We start from the raw sequence: 18,093 nt of genomic DNA, 5'->3' as shown, positions 1-18,093 counted from the left end.
ACCACAGGGATCATTTATGAGATTTTTTGAACTTAGGGACTAAACTTGATATTTTCGAAAACCACAGGGACCATTTTTGAAGTTTTGTCTTAATAAAAAAATACTCGATTTAAAAAAAAATCAATTTTTCAAATTTTAACCCAACCAATATATATAACCATTCACCTTTTTCATTTCAACACATACATCACAATACATCTCTCTCCCAAACCACATCAATTAATAAAATTTAAAAAAAAAATCGTCTTCATCCTCATCTTCATCATCTTCGTCATCTTCATCGAACGATGCTTTTGATATCGTAATACAGTCAGTCATCTTCATACGTAATAGGCTAGAACAACATATTAACAACCATGAAGCAAGCATTTCACAACGTGGACGAAGAAGCTATATATCCAAAGCATCTTTGTTTCGTGATGTTTCTACTATGACAGAGGTGATGTATACATGTAGTATATTGCATAATATGATATTAGAACATGAAGGGAGCGTGATATGTGTGTACAATGAGAATGAAGTTATCCCTAAGACACAACCACTTCAGTACGGCGGTCAAGAAAGGATACTGAGAATGAAGATAGTCAACAATGCAGTAATTCATGCTGATCTTCGCACCATTTGACTGATCGTCTTTAGACGATTGACAATATTGATCTTAATATGTCACAAGAAGATGAATTGGAAGACCAATTTCTGGAGGAAGACTCCTTGTTTTAGTTATAAAGTGTGTTTTTTTTATGAAGTGTTTTTTATATATTAAGGTGTGCTTTCTTTCTATGTTTTAAATGATGTTTCTAGGCATTATGTCGTGTTTCTATGTATTTTAAGTTTTAATTTATTGTGACATTTTAATTTAATATGAAAATTTTGTGTTTTAAAATAATATAATTTATTTAATATTAATTGTTTATGTTTTAAAAAAATAAAATTTATTTAATATGAAATGTTTGTCTATTAAAAAATATAATTTATTTAAGTTTGAAAAAGAAAAAAACAAAGATTGCTAGGGATGCTACCACTCTCTATGAAATACTAAGAAAAAAAATGTTAGCGGACAAACAAAAAAATGATATGACTGTAAAAAAATATGTTGCGAGGTGTTAGGAGTGCTACCACTTCCTATAACTTAAATATCATTCAAATCAAATATGAAACATTGAACCTACTAGAGCAGCTCGATATTTTTGTGGAAATAACATAAGATATTTAAAGTTTGAAATATGAACACCGATTAATTGAATTCATGAATCAAAACAAAAGTGTACATACCTCAACTAGATGAGAGCGGTGGTCGCCATGAGGGGTTTACACAACGACGGTGAATAAGGGCAAAGTTTATTACATGTATCTCTTGAAGTATAAAGATAATACTTGTACATAACACCTTACACAATTACTTTCTAAGACTTTTTCCCCTTATATTTTGATTAGACTAAAACACACCTTATTAACAATGTGCATTAAATGGTCGTTTCTTCACCTATTAACCACTTAATTAAAGATAGTCTCTCTGATTTAACCATTCAAAATTCAGGATGTTTGGTAAGTTTATAATGAGTCACTGAAGATTAAGGGACAAAAGGCGTAGATTTAGAAGCAAGTAACATAAAAAATGGATCTTGGACACTTACAAAGGTCCAAAGAATGTACAAGAGAAGAATGGTGAAGGTTGCTTGTAGCACCTGATTCTTGGTATGTATTTTATTTAAGTAATTTTCCATTTTTGGCTTGGGACTCGGCGAGTTGAAGGCCTAACTCGCCGAGTAGAAGCGAGATGAGACGCGGGATTTAAGTGATGGACTCGTCGAGTCAGGTCCCGGACTCGACGAGCAGGCTCTGACTGGACAAAACCCTAATATGAGGGTTTACACCCTATATAAACAACCTTATACAGCCTCCATCGCCCCTTTATGCTCCCAGAAGCCCTTCATAGCAAACCCTAAGTGTTTTGGTGCAAAATCTAAGGCTTTTGAGTGATTTTTGTGGTTTTTGACCTCAAGGAAGAAGGAAAAGCATAGAAGGATCAAGAGGATACTGAAGGATTCGAGTTTGGTTCATCATTTGCAGTCTTTGAAAGGTATAAAGTATGTACCTTGCTTGCTTGTTTGTTAGATCCCTTTTTGGGAAGGATTTAGGGCTTTTTAAGCCATATGAGGTAGCCAACCATGATTGCAAACATGGTTGGGGGTCAAGACTTCGGATCTAGCACTTGGGGAGAGTCACAAGGTAGATTTGGGTTGCTTTTGCACCCAAGGAAGGCCCCATGCAACAAAAGAGCCATTTTAGAGCCTTTTGGCTCAAAATTCCCATGCATGCATGTAAAGTTCGTAACTTTACGTGCTAGATCAAGCTTAGGGCTTAGATCTATCATTTGGTTAAGTGTTGTACATAAGAAATCGAGGATTTAGGGTGTGGACGTTATCGACTCGGCGAGTCCATTCTTGGGACTCGACGAGTCCAAGGCTTTGAGTCCCATATCGGTTGAGGGTCAAAGGACTCAGTTGGGTGCTAGAAGGGATGTAGCAGGACAGAAAGAGTGACCCAGCGCATTGGACTTAGTTTTGGACCCGGAGTTCATGGGACTCAACGAGTGCTAGAACAAACTCGGCGAGTCCAAGGCAATCTTCTTATGATTGAAGATGAACTCAACGAGTTGCTCATACAACTCGGCGAGTCAAGGTCAGGACTTGTTCATCAGATGAAGGTGAACTCGATGAGTGTTCATACGACTCGGCGAGTCGGATGAAGGTTCATTGATGTTCGTAAAGGAGGGGAATGCGTCGAGTCGTTACCAAACTCGAAGAGTCGAGTCGTGGATAAGGACGAGTAAAGGAAAGGGACTCGACGAGTTGACGGCCCAACTCGGCGAGTCGGGTCAGTTGGAAGTTGACTTTGACTTGGACTTGGTTGGGGGTAAAATAGTCATTTTACCCTAAGAGTATGTATCAGTTTCTGACCGAGTGTTCTGTGGGGATTGTAGCCGGAGGATTTCCGGAGCAGCAGTAGACAGAGGTTTCCCGCACAGATTATCAGCAGCTACGCGTACGAGGTGAGTTACCTTCCAGTAGGGTGGGTTTAAGGCCACAATGCCGGCCCACCAAAGAGGAGTATTTAGAAGATGATTGTATTTGTGATAATTATCTTGGTCTGGATATGTGCTTTGGTCATGAGTTTTATCTAAATGATATGCTATGTGTTTAATAAGGGTTAGTTTCCCTGACAGCGGTCCTAGGACCGAAGGGTAGGTCAGTACCCAGATATGCCTGACTGTATGTTTATATCTTGTTATGGTATGCTAGTGGTAAGGGGTGGAATAGTCTCCAGTTACCGGTTGACAGATATCGATGACAGTTACCGGTTGAAAGATACCTATGATGATTACCGGTTGAAAGACACCGACGACGGTTACCGGTTGAAAGATACCGATGGAAGTTACCGGTTGAAAGATATCGATGATATTGTATGGTATGTGGTATGATGGGGGAACTCACTAAGCTTTGTGCTTACGGTTTCAGTTTTGGTTTCAGGTACCTCTTCGTCTAAGGGGAAGGAGCCGACAGCGTAGCATCGCATCACACACACACACATGATTCCGCATCGGATTTTCTGGGATTGTACTCTGATTTTCCTTATTTCTTTCGAATTCAGACAATTCAGCTTGCATAGCAACAACCCAATCAGAGTGTTCCATTGCAACCTTAACTGTCTTTGGTTCGATTTTGGAAATAAAAACATTAAACATGCATAACTCTTGATGAGTATTCAATACCTCATTTCGTGCATGAAGTTGTGCCCTTGTCATTACTCCTGCTTGTGGATCACCAAGAATTTGTTCTTTTAGATGATTTCTTGTCCATTTATCCAATGGTGGATAATTAGGATTAAAATCCAAAGGTGCATCTTCGAACATAGTATCTATTTCTGATCCATTTATGGAACATGCATCCTCAACATCATCGAAATGTTCTTCTTCAAGAATGGGATCCTTCTCAAGTATTGGCTCCTCTTCATGTATTGGCTCTGCTTCGATATTTATCTCCTCTTCGATAATTGGCTCTTCTTCGATAATTGGCTCCCCCTCAACATTAACATTGGTTGACATGTTATCACTTTCACAAGAATGCTCCCCCTCAACAAAACTGTTAGAATCCAAGTGCTCCCCCTCCACTGGACCACTAGTTAGTTCATTTGTGTTTAGATTCGAAACCGAAATTGAATCATTGTCATGCTTCGAATTTTCTGATTGTTGATTATCCGGTGCATTATTCTCTGCTTCAATTGCTTGATCTGAAATACCAAAAATCGATTCATAATTATCATCATCCATTTTAATTGAATCATTATCATTCGAAGAATTTTGCAAAATAGGATGATTTGCAAATTGATGATTAGACTTTTTAATGTAATGATCATCAAATGTTAAATTAAAAGTTTCTTCCACTTTGCGAGTTCGCTTATTTAACACTCTATAAGCAACAAAATTATGTGAATATCCCAAGAAAATTCTTTCATCAGCTTTTGTTTGAAACTTAGAAAGATTATCCTTAAGATTCATTATGAAACACCTGCATCCAAAAACATGGAAAAATTTGACATTAGGTTTTCGATTATTGATGATTTCATAAGGAGTAACATTAAACCGTCTATGAATGAATGATCGATTCTGAGTAAAGCAAGCATTCGAAACAACTTCGGCCCAAAGATATTGAGGTAAATTCGAATATGCCAACATTGTTCTTGCAGCTTCGCATAATGATCGATTTCTTCTCTCAACTACACCATTTTGTTGTGGTGTATAAGGAGATGAAAAATTATGCGAAATGCCTTTCTCCACCAGAAATGAATCAAAAACACGATTTTTGAATTCAATTCCATGATCACTTTTAATTTTTCGAACTGACTTCTTCAACAAAATTTCCATTTTCTTGATAAAATCAATCATCATTTGTTGAACTTCGGATTTTAACCTGAGAAAATAAACCCACGTAAATCTTGAAAAATCATCCACAATAACTAGAATATACCTTTTCTTGTTAAGAGTAGCAACTGTCGATGGACCACATAAATCAATATGCAAGAGTTTGAGGGGTTCGACAATCTTTGAATCTATTGTGATTGGATGACCTTGTTTGTGTTGTTTTCCTACTTCGCATGCTGCACACAAACTGTCATTATCATATTTAAGAATGGGTAAGCCTCTTACCAGATCTTGTACAACAAGTTTGTTGATGTTTCGAAAATTGAGATGTGATAACCTCCTGTGCCATAACCAGCTTATATCGGCCGCAGCCTTCGAAAGTAAACACACACCAGGTTTGCCAACAATTGGAACTATATCCAATGTAAACATATCACCTTTTCGCTTCGACTTGAGTAAAACTTCTTTTGTCTCAACATTTGAAATGACACTTCCTTCTTCATTAAAAATAACTTGATTGCCAGTGTCCACAACAAGTTGTGAAACACTTATCAATTTGTGTTGTAAACCTTCAACAAATGCAACTCGATTGACAGTGAAAGTGCCATTCGTTATCTTTCCATAACCCTTGACTTTGCATTTGTGATTATTGCCAAACTTAACCGCTCCTCCATTTTCTAAGCTTCGAAAATCACGCAAGTTTTCCTTCTTCCCAGTCATGTGACGTGAGCAACCACTATCAATATACCACTTGTTATCATATTGCTCGTCACAAAGTACCTGCGATTATTGAAAAAATTTAGGTACCCAAGACTTGTTGGGTCCATTTATATTAGGTTTGTTTTTCAATTGCAAAGTACAACCATTAACCCAATCACAAACTTTTGTTTTGAAACTGTCAATAAATTTAACATTTTCATTCGAAGGATCAGATATATGAGTTTTTATTGTTTTTAAATTTTCACTGATTATACCCTTCGCATTTTGAGTTTGTGATGTTTCACTTTTCGCTTTCATGACCGGCTGCCAAACTTTAACTGAAATGTTTGATTCTTTGGATGACGAACTACCATTCGTTGAAGGATTTACATACATTTCATATGCCTCATGTATCTGTTCTTTCGAAAACTTACTTGATTGATACATTTTTCCCTTTCCTTCCAACCAATGATCAATATTTCTTTTAGTAGTTATACCTTTCGCATTTGAGATTTTGTCAGCTTGCTTCTTCGGAAGATTATAACATTTTGCTGAACTTGGAACATAATCCACTTTTGGTTTCGATAGATAAGACTCATGATAAGAAGTATTCAGTTGTGATTTTGAAATCTGTTTTTCAACCTTTTTCTGAAAACTTTTTCTTGAGAGTGTTGTTTTTGTTCCATTTGAAACGTTTGTTTTAATATTTGAAAATGAAGCATTTTTCTTTTCAAAAATTTGAGTCTTGGATCTTCCTCTAAAAACTTTTCCTTCTTTTGAAAAATTTATTGATGTCATATTTAATGACTCAATAGTTTGCCAGAAAATTGTTTTTCTTGCTTGAGGTTTTGAAATATTATTTTCCTTTGAAAATTTTTCAACTTGAGCTTTAAACTCTTTTGAATTCAAGTTTATTGCTTTGTTGACTGCTTTAACCTCTGTTTTAACACCTTCTTGCTTCGTGAACACATTTGCAGTTGTGTTAATTATCTTCTTTTCAACTTTCAACTTTTCAACCCATATTCTTTTTGGTTTTTGACGTTGAAATATATATGAATTCTTTGTGAGATTGTTTTCAACTGTGTTTTGATTCGAAAAGAAACCTTCATTTGAAGTTTGCTTATTGTCTTCCTCAACCAACTTTTTGAATTCAGGCTTTATATTTTCTACATTGCCTGTTGTTACGAAGACTTGGTTTGGAAACACAATATCATCAGTGCATTTGAAAATTGGATAAACAACAATATTCGAGTCAAGATAATGAGCACCTTTTTCACTAAGAATTTTCTCAAATTCTTGTGTATCCAAATAAACTTGATCAACAACCACTCGAGGAATTTCAATTTCTTTCGAACATTGAATTGACTTCGAATTTTTGTTTTCTTCCTCATTATCACTATCATCGGTTTGACTATCATGTATTTCCACAAACTCCATATCACAAAATTTCGAAGTTGAAGGCTTATCAGTGTCAATTTTTATGAATAAATCTTCACATTTTTCTTTCCCTTTAAAAGAATTTGCTACATTTATGACAGACAATTGAGAACAATCTACATCCTCTAAATCACTAATTTCACTGATATTATCAGAATTATCTTCAATATCAGCAAAATTAGTTTGACCGTTAGATGTAGAATTCTCAGTCTTTTTCAAAATTCAAAGTTGTTCTGATTTAGTTAAGGTTTCATTTACAATTTTTACTAAATCATTAGCATCAAGATAATCTTCGACTTTAGCAATTCCATATCTATACCTATCATCTGGAACTTTGTTAAAATCAGAAATTTCTTTTTCACAATCATATGAAACACTATCTACCTTAGCTCTATCATATGCTAAAAATGGTAACAATTTTCTGTGTTGTTCTTTACTTATCTCACTCGAATGATGTAATTCAGTTAATTTTCCATACAATCTTTTCGCAGAATTACAGAAAATATTTCTCTGTGCTAACAACAAGTTTATTTCCTTTGCTAAACTCTCCCTATCCTCCATAATATTCGACACTTACAATTCTAAATAATCAACCCTAGTGACTTTTGATTCTAACCTCTTTCTTGTCTCTAGTAATTGATCATTTAACTTTTTAGCTTCATTGCTAGCAGACACGACAATTGAATCAAAGTAAGTAACAGTTTCATCAAAAGATACTAACTTAGAATTATATGCAGAAACTGGAATATTAAAGGATTCAAGAAGTTTACGTACCTTGGTAGTCATGGGCGACCTGTCGGTAGACTTCGATACGAAGCATTGCCCACGTACTTCGTAATTCTCTTCTTCATCTGAATCTTCTTCAACTTTTGCATACATGGCCTCGTATGTTGAATTCTTCATTTCTTCATCGTCTGAACCTGAGGACCATATTTGATATGTGCCATCCGATTCAGTTTCTCCATGAGCCACCAACGACAAATTCTTTGCCTTCGACTTTACTTCCTCCAGTTTCTCAATGTAATACGCTTCATCCTTTATTTTATTTTTCTTTTCCTCCTTCTTTCTCAACAAGCAATCTACTGCCAAGTGATTTGCACCATAGCAATAATGGCAATTAATCCCTCTATCACCTTTCAACATCTTCTTCATTTGCTCCATTTCACTCTTCGAATCCGTCTTCACTTCTTTCTTCTTTTCATCCACTCTATTTTTGTTCTCAAAACTACCCTTCGAATCTGATGACTTGTTCTTTGGATTAAAAGGTTTCTTAAAAAAATTCTTTACTCGATTGTTTGAGTAAAATGCAACAGCTTCATCATCAGAACTCATCAGAAAACCTTCTTCTTCATCAAACTTCGATTTTTCATTCTCTCTTTCTGAAACCTTCGAAACGAGTGCCAATGGTCCACCAAGACTTGCTATCGCTTCCTCAGCTATTTCATTAACCTCATTTTCATGAGATTTCAATTGATTGTACAAGTCATTCAAAGTCGAAGTATCAAAACTCTGTTGGTTTTTCACCATCATACTCACACTCACACTCCTCCACTCCTTTCGAAGTCCCATTACAAATATCAAGTTATACTCCATTGATGACCTTGTAATACCATAACGATTACAACGATAGATTAACTCGTTGAACCGATCATAGTATACTTCAATGGATTCAGATTCTTTCTGTTTGAAATCTTTGAGTTCCACCAGGCATTGTTTCACAGATGTGATCTTCGTCTTTTCACTTCCTTGAAATTTGTCTTTGAGATTGTTCCAGATTTCTTTAGCTGTTGTGCATGTTCTGACATAATTGTACACAACAGGAGGCAAGGCACCTCTTAATTCCCTCATGCATTTCTTCTCCAGTTGTTTTAAACGATTGGATTGATTGTCAACTTCCGAACTGCTTGAAGACACACCGATTGGCTGAACTGTTGCAGGTTGATTGATTTCTCCTGAAATGCACTTCCATAACTCTTCATCCAATCCATTCAAGTAATCTTGCATACGATCTGCCCACTGATCGTAATATTTTGGAATAAGCATCGGAATTTTTGTGGATGAACCAAGCAAATGAGAAAATGATGTCATGGAATTCAGATTGAATGACGCCATTGTTGTACGGACAAAAACTTCAAGATGATACGAAAACTTTGAGAATTTTGAAATCAAATTGTATATTTCAAATCAGAATCACACAACAAACACTCGATTTACAAATATGTTCGCAGAATCAAATCCTAGATTTAGATCAAGAAGAATTTTTCACACTCAAAAAGAACGGAAACTTTTTGAATCAAACAATAGATTCAAAAATCTTTTTGAACTTATGAAAATCAGATCACAGAAAGGATTCCTGCTCTGATACCAACTGATGAGATTTGTAATCGAGTTTGAATCAAATTCAAGTATGAATTCAGGAAGAGTAATAACGATGAATACGAGAGTAAATAGAATATTTGTTCAGCTCGTATTATGCTTTTGAGTTTACATATTACAATGAATAAACTGTAAAGATTGAGTGAAAAACGATGTTTAATCACTTAGTATAGACCTCTATTTATAGGAGAACAAAAGCATAACAATACTAAGGACTAGACATTAAGACTACTCTTTATAATGCCTTAGTACAAATAACATTACATCCGAAGTCTCCTTCTTACGAAGACAAAATATACTTCGTAACAATCTAACTGACTCTTCGACTATTACAACATTTAATCCCTAACATTGATGTCATGGTTTGGGACACAACATTATGATTTTGTAATGTGTTGCTTTATTGATAGTGTTATGGTAAAATGTTTTAGAAATTATTAATTTAAAAATGAAAATTTCGGGCTTGAATTTTAGGGTGTTACAAGTTGGAATCAAAGCCTTGGTTTGAGGGATTCGGACACACCCTCGGGGGTGTCTGGACTCAAACCGAGGGACTAAAAGATTTTTACAAGGAAAAATGGTTTTCTAAAATCTAAATGGAAGGATTTTAAGAAAGATGAAGTGTGTGATGCATGCGACCAGTCGGGCTCAAGTAAGTTTCCACAAGATACCCATACTTGTTATGTTATGCTATATGATTTTGATTCAGAAAACTGCATGCTAGAATAGGACTAAGGATCTAGGAGGATGCCTTGTGTGCCTGATATTTGATTCTGAGAATTACATGCTAGTTAGGGCTAAGGGTCTAGGAAGGATGCCTTATATGCCTGTTGTATGAGCTATATGCTAGGACTGTTTAGTCAGCAGTAGGATGGCCTGTGTAGGTTATGCCTGATTTGGTCACTACTAGAAAAAAGGCCTTTTACGACGCGCAAACCACGACACTCATTGATTTATGTTACGCAAAAGAGAGTGACATTAAAAAAGTGCCATCTCTTCAAAAAATTTAAGGATTTAGGTCACGCATTATTGCGTGCCCTTAAATTAGTGTCTAATGTAAAAAAATAAAAAAACACGGAAGGCACTTTATCTAAAACGTGCGTCCTTGTGAATGTCGTTTTATATTTTTTCTAAGAAACACGCGTCTCCTTAGTGAAAATGAAATCCCCAAATTTTTTAAACCCCCGCCTTCTTTTCCCTCGTCTCCACCCCTCAGGCCCTCACCCAAATCCACCGCCTCCAATCCTCGTTGCCTCTTCGACTGCAGCGATGCTCCTTCCTTCTCGAAGAACGCTTCATTTACCACCATCGTCCAATTATGTGAGCCCAAGGAATTGATGGAGACGAAGAAAATTATGGATCAATCCCTTCACATCATGTTTAAGGTTAAGGGTTTGAGATTTCTTCCAAATCCATCCTCACACTAAATGGTTCGGCAACTTCAACTCCTTTCGATTGTAGCGTCAATCAACAACTACGACTCATCAACCGTCAATCGAAGTTACCAGTTGAACAACCTCTAATCGACACCTCCACCTTCTCGTCTCTCCTTTTCCACCAGGTTTTCTCTCATCTCTATCCTCCACCATATGAAGATTTACGAATATGTGCAGGGGTAACCGAAGGAAACCCTAAATCCATCTGGCAGTCAACCACTACAACCCTAAATCTCTCTTCTTTACTGATGGATTATCCAGATGATTGGCAATAACTTATTCCCTTTCTTTATGACAATAACTTTTTAGAATTGGAAAATGATTTTTTTTCATGCTTCCACTTGTTTATGGTAATAACTTTAGGTTTCGATGTCCTGAATAACAGTGGCAAAACTCTTTCTTGGAACATGTGGTTTATATCAATGGACGACCATTTGTTTTGCGCGAGGTTGAGAGACCCTTCTTCAATCTTGAGTACACGGTGTGTGCTTATTTTTTCTGCTCAAATCCCAACTTCCACTTCAGATTTACAGTATTTTTCTATATTTTTTTCTTCATAAACATGCTGATTTATCCCATTCTATACCTAAACTTTGTTGTTATGAATAGGGTATCAATAGGGCTAGGGTGGAGCAAATGGAAGACCGGTTGAAGGAAAGTTATGAATAGGGTATCAATACGGCTAGGGTGGAGCAAATGGAAGACCGGTTAAAGGAAGACATATTGCTAGAAGCTGCAAGGTATTCTTTTTAACATGTTTCTGTGTTTGATATCCATTTTCTTATCATCTCAATACCTCTCTCGATTACAGGTATGGAAATAAGATCCTAGTAACTGATGAACTACCAGATGGTCAAATGGTGGATCAATGGGAGCCAGTCACACCGACTCTGTCAAAACATCACTACAGGTTCACCATACTATGAAATTAAATGTTCATTTTGAATATCTGTTTCATAATTCCTTTCACTATTGTAGGTCTATTTAGAAATCCAAACAAGAAAATTCCTTGTTGACTACGAACGCATTCCAGCAACAGATGAAAAATCACCCAAGGAACATGATTTTGATACGTTGGTGAGTGTTATTTTCATTTAACAAAATGAAAATATTTAACTTAGATTATACTTTATATATGATTTGTGTTTTATGATCTTTATAGGTTGATAGAATTTCAAGAGCTGATCTTAAGACAGAAATAATCTTTAACTGCCAAATGGGGCATGGGCGTACTACCATAGGGATGGTCATTGCCACATTGATCTATTTAAATCGAATAGGAGCTTCTGGTACTTTTTTTTTGTCTCTGTGAAGTTTATGTTTTATGATTGCATGCTTTTACAGTATGCAAATGAACCTTTTTCCTTATAAATTTCCCATTACAACAACATTCTTGAGTAACTTCTTTTTGATTGACATGGTTTTAGGGTGGTGTTGAAGGCAAACGACAGGTGGACAAAGTGATTGACAAGTGTACCTCGATGCAGAACTAAATCTGCTTTAGGGCGGGTTCCCAGTCTATGGTGTTACAAATCCAACTATGGAAAGAATTAAATCTGTTATGCAAAGAATAGGTAGCTTTAAAGGTGGCCTGGGTAGACCCGTCTTTTGGCACAACATGAGAGAAGAACCTGTTATTTACATTAATGGAAAGCCCTTTCTGCTTCGTGAGGTTGAAAGACCCTACAAAAACATGCTCGAGTATACGGTATATAATAATAATCCTCTCTCATTTTTAATGTTTATTATTTAAATATACTCAAGTGTCAAGTGGTTTAATGTAGGGAATTTACTGTGAAAGAGTGGAGAGAATGGAAGCTCGACTGAAAGAAGATATTCTCAAAGAACCTGAACGTTATGGATGTAAGGTATCTACCTGATACCTTGCTGCAACCTTGTTGCCTAAGAACAGAAAACAAAACAGAACAGGAAGAAAAAAAGGAAAAAAAAAACTACATGGCTGGCAACAGGTGATAACAGGGGAAGAAAAAGATGGGATTTTTTATTTTGCTTGGTGGAAAAGAAAACTTTTATTGCTGAAAAAATTCTTTCTAAATACCTATAACATAGCATATTTATACTAAAAGAAAAAGAGTTTGACTCATAGTCTAAAACCGGGAAACAAAAATAATAAAAGCATTTTTCCTAAAATGCCCCTGTGGGCTTTTTCCTGAATTACGCCAACAATGGAGGTGATATTATGGCAATTCACGAACTACAATGATATTTTATTACAAAAACTTAATTAAATTGGAACTTTCCCAAAATACCCCTGAGGCTATTTTTGTCCCCAGTTCTCAGGGGACGGAATAATGATGGATGGTCAAGCTAAAATTTGGGTTTGAATTTAATTTGGTATAAAAATGACAGGTTTAATAATGGTAGATGGTCAAGATATAAGAACTTTACAAGTCCATTTGGAATATTACACTACAGATAATATTCTCTCTTTATTTCAGAAATCAATGTGAGGAGATGTTTTGTCATAATAGTGCAAAATCACTCTATGAGTGGGTGTCTACTTCTTACTTCTTCGTCTTATTAACTTTTTCATCTTATAATATGTTTGGATGCTGCTACATTTTAATACTGTCTGGAGTATATTATATTTGTTATTTGTGATAATAGCAGCTGGTTTTGTTTGTGATGGGATTAGTGTAAATTTTTGTCTGTTTTGTTGTTTTCTGGATGATAGCTAGGTACCTAAAGCATTGTTTAAAGGTGGATCAGTAGTCTACATGTCATTGCATTCTCCCTGTTACCTATCAAAGTACTGAGGTAAATATTATGATTTTTTATATTAATTTTCTTACTTTCTAAAATTATTAGTGTTTTTTTTTTCTGAATTATGATTGAAAAACAGTGAACTAGGGTAAATTTTATGAATTATGATATTAGTTTTTGAAAATATATAATTATCCTGATGCTTGAAATTACGATTGTGATGCTTTTCACATAAACAAAATGTTTTTTATGCTTTATGCTTACACAAACAGTATTTTGCTTTTATTAGTTATATTGTTTACTTATTTGTAGTAGAGATTCTTAAAAGTGTTTAGGATTTGTAGGCAATTTTTCTTTAAAAGAGTTATGAATTATTTGGCTTTGTTTTTTGATATTTTTAATACCACTTTCTACATTTTCCGATCATTGGGGCTATAATGGTATTCTCTTGGCTTTCTGATGGCTGAATGCATGGGTGTTTCCCCTCATCAAGTAAACATATCATTGTTTTACGAATTAGTATTTTGTGCTCATACAATTGAGTGGAGCCTTCACCTGCTGAGCATTTTGGAGCTTTTCTTGCTACTGATGTGATAACGTGTTGGTGCTTTCTTTACTGATACTGTTGTGATGCCATTATCATTTTGTGTTGCATGAAGGGAGCAAATGCAAAGCTTTTGTAAATTGAAGCATGTGCTGATATAAAAGGGATGTTGATATTGTCACTTGTCTCAAATATGCGCTTGAAGACTAACATTCGCAAACTAATTATCTATGGTGATTACATGAAAGGATTATGACACTGGATGATAGGTGCTAGATTTAATTGTATCTAACAATATCTGTAAATTACATTTTTTTGTCCCTTATATGGGTTTTTGGTTTTAGCTTTGAACATTTTTGCCCCTCTAGTCCTATGTTTTTATTGAAAACATAATCCTATGTTTTTATTGAATTTGTTGTTAGAAAAACAACAAATATAGTGTTTTGTTTTTTTTTTGTTGTTGTTCTATAGTATAAAATTAGGGCATCATTATGTCTTATTGCCCCGGGCAACATATTTCTTTGGACCGACCCTGGGTCCTTGCATTGCAATTGCCTATTTATCGGTTCTAAAGGACTGTGAGATTCACTGCTTTCATGAAGGATTGGAAGTCAAACGACTTGGTGGTCTCCATGTCATTGGGACATCTTTGCATGAGTCCCGAAGAATTGATAATCAGGTAACTTTGCATCAGTATTGTGTTTTAAGGTTTTACATAAATTTAGCATATACTTTCAGACTCACTTTTTTAATTTATTTCTTGCTTTACAAAGCTTCGTGGCAGAGCAGGAAGACAAGGAGATCCTGGATCAACACGCTTCATGGTCAGGTAAGTTCTGTTAAATGATTTTTATAAAGTTTAAAGTCAATCCTTTCATCTGGACAAAATTCTTCATGTTAAATTACGTAATAGTCCTTGGAGTAGTTGACATGAACAATTTTTTTTTTGTTAGAATGATTCCATATATATGTGCAAGCAAGCACATGCCTTGTGAAAAAGGGAAATCTATTCTAGTCATTCTCTTTAACAAGGCAACCTTAAAGTTGATTTTTTAAACCTGATGTTTAAAACTACATTGAGTGTGAGATAGAAGTTTATACAGAGAAGGAAAAAGATAGAAGTTTTTGAGGATGTGGCTGATGAAAAAGATAGAAGTTCTTTAGGATGCTGCTAATGAAGTTTATGCAGAGAAGGAAAAAGATAGAAGTTTGTTGGCACATAGTAAGCTAGATAATGCAATTGTATATAAATGAGTTCATTTTTTATAACATTTACTCACTATTGGAATAATTATTTGTATTTGACATATTAGTGAAATGAATTATATTTGTTATTTATGGTATTTTATTTATTATTATGAGATTTCTAATGTATTATTTAATATGAAAAATTAGTAAATCTATAAATAATATTTTTTTTAAACATTTAAAATTATGATACGCAAAAATGTGTGTCATCTTTATTTATGACATGGCCTTTCTTGACAAGGGCTTCCTTGATACGCATTACGCGTCATAGACACGCACGTCGTAAGGTTACGACACGCAAATGCGTGTCGTCTTCCTTTATGACAGGGCCTTCCTTGATACGCATTGCGTGTCATAACCGCGCGTCGTAAATGCGCGTCATAAATGCGCGTCGTAAATGCGCGTCGTCTCTCTTTATGACAGGACCTTCCTTGACACGCATTTGCGCGTCGTCTGAGCGTTTTACGACGCGCAATGAGCGTCGTAAAAGGCCTTTTTTCTAGTAGTGGGTTACCAAATGCACGAATGTTGCTTGCTTTATGCGATGGGGGTTCTGGCCATCTTTAACTAGCTAAGGAACGGATATGTAACAGTATCTGCAAGTTAGTGAGGGGGAAGTGGTGGGGACTCCTAGTGTAGCTGATGGCGGAGGGTAGGTCAGTGAGTGCCCTAGGGAAGCCTAGGATGAGGTCAGTGGAGAGGGTATCGATAAAAGGGACTTGGTGAAGTCGAAGCAATCCTTGAGGAAAGTACAGGTAGATGTGGAAGGTAGTATGGGCCCGTACTACTGAAAGCAGAGAACCCGTACTCGAATCAAGGAGGACCTAGATGGAACCTGGAAACTTAGAAAGTGTGCAAGACCTCCGAAAGGCATATGTGACCCTGACATTCATATGTTTATTTTCAGAATGGTGGTCATGCGGCATGGAGCAGGAGGTTCACTCCTATAGTATTTTTACGTTTGATTCTCAAGATTTTTGGTAAGTTCAAGACTTGTTGCTCATCATGATCCTCCTTCAGCATACGTGGGTCATACCTTGGCTAAATATAGTTGATCAAGTTATATTCATCCAAGATTTGACTACATAATCCGAAGCTGAATCATGGTATCCAACTTGTCTCAATACTTTTATGTTATTGCTATTGTGATACTGAACTAGTGAGTGCGATGGTACGAATACTTTTATAAAAATACGAATTTTTACTTTTACAAGTATTTTTGAAAGGCTACGTTAGAGAATTTTGTCCTGTTGTATTTATAGTTTGTATATCTTATGTGGTTCGATATACTTAGTTCACTATAAACAATGCTCTGATACCAATCTGTCACACCCCCAAACCGGAACGGCGGAAACGTTCGGGGGCGGAGGACGTCATGTTCAGTATCATAACCATAGTGAAGAAAATAAACACAACCATCATAAATATAATTTAAAAGGTTACATCGTTACAAAATACATGTTTCCAAATAAATTACATATGATGTCAAAATAGTTCAAAAGAAATATACGCCTTAGCGTCTTGCCTTCAAAAGTCTTGTGGTTACCTGTATTACTGATTACTTGATAATACAAGTTGTTTTTGAAAGAGTATCAACATTAAAGCTGGTGAGTTCATAAGCAATTTATGAATGAAAAATGCATGTTGTTCCTTAAAGTTTGTTATAAGTTTGTTTCCAGAAAATCCAATATTTTCTAAAAGGTTTAGTGCAGTCTTAACTGACCCAAGACTTAGTATATGTAAGTAAATCATCATACTTATATGTGGTTTTATAATTAAATAAAAACCCATTTTCGTGAAATCATTAAATTCCCGTGAACGGTGTGTTTGTTAATTTTCTCATGTGAGTTGTTATAACCATACTATGACTCGAGGACCTCGTACTCGACGTTCTTCACGCGTCGGAAAGTTATGACACTTGTCACCCCAGACCTGCCGGTCTAGCTGTTGCAAGCAGCTCAGGTATGGGTTGTCAAACCCAGTATAGATTTATATACAACTATCACACTCTCCCTACAAGAGATTCTGGCTATAACTACATGACTTTTAAGTAGTACTAAAGAGTACACCGAAGATGAATGTCTCACAAATTTATTCATTAACATGTTCACATAGTTTGTAATAAAATACTCGCTTTATAACTCGATAGTATTACCGTTTGAGGTGTCCAAACTATACCTATTATAGTTTTATCAAAATGTTTTATGTTGTAAATGGAACCTTACTATGCATGACTTTGTATTTCAATAAAATGACATTGAAAATGCTAAGTATAAACTCCTACACACCTTGCTCAACATGTTACAAGGTGTAAATAACTCTTAAACTTGTTTTAACATTTACTCTTAACTGTCACTGTTTTAGATTATTTATAGAAAAATCATCGTAAGTCGTAAACTAAATCCGTAAACTCGGAGAGTTTGGAAAAAGAGTCTACTATGTTCACAAATTTTCTTATAAATTTTGGTGGTCTCAAACCAGTGTGAAAATGTTCATTTTCACAACCTGGTCTGATTTCGTTGCTGCAGTGATAGGCAGTTTTGTGAAAATCACCAAAAATTGTAGGAAAATCGTATGGAGATGTGCAAGTAGTCATTTTAAAGGTATAAACTTGAACTATTTGCATATTAAATAGTTTTGAAAAATATTAAGTTTAAGTTGGGTAAAACAGTTCGTGAACAGGTCACAACTTTTCTGTTGTAAGCTGT

This window comes from Lactuca sativa, chromosome 4, assembly GCF_002870075.4.
Source record: "Lactuca sativa cultivar Salinas chromosome 4, Lsat_Salinas_v11, whole genome shotgun sequence".
Taxonomy (NCBI): domain Eukaryota; kingdom Viridiplantae; phylum Streptophyta; class Magnoliopsida; order Asterales; family Asteraceae; genus Lactuca; species Lactuca sativa.
This window is presented reverse-complemented; position numbering follows the sequence as displayed.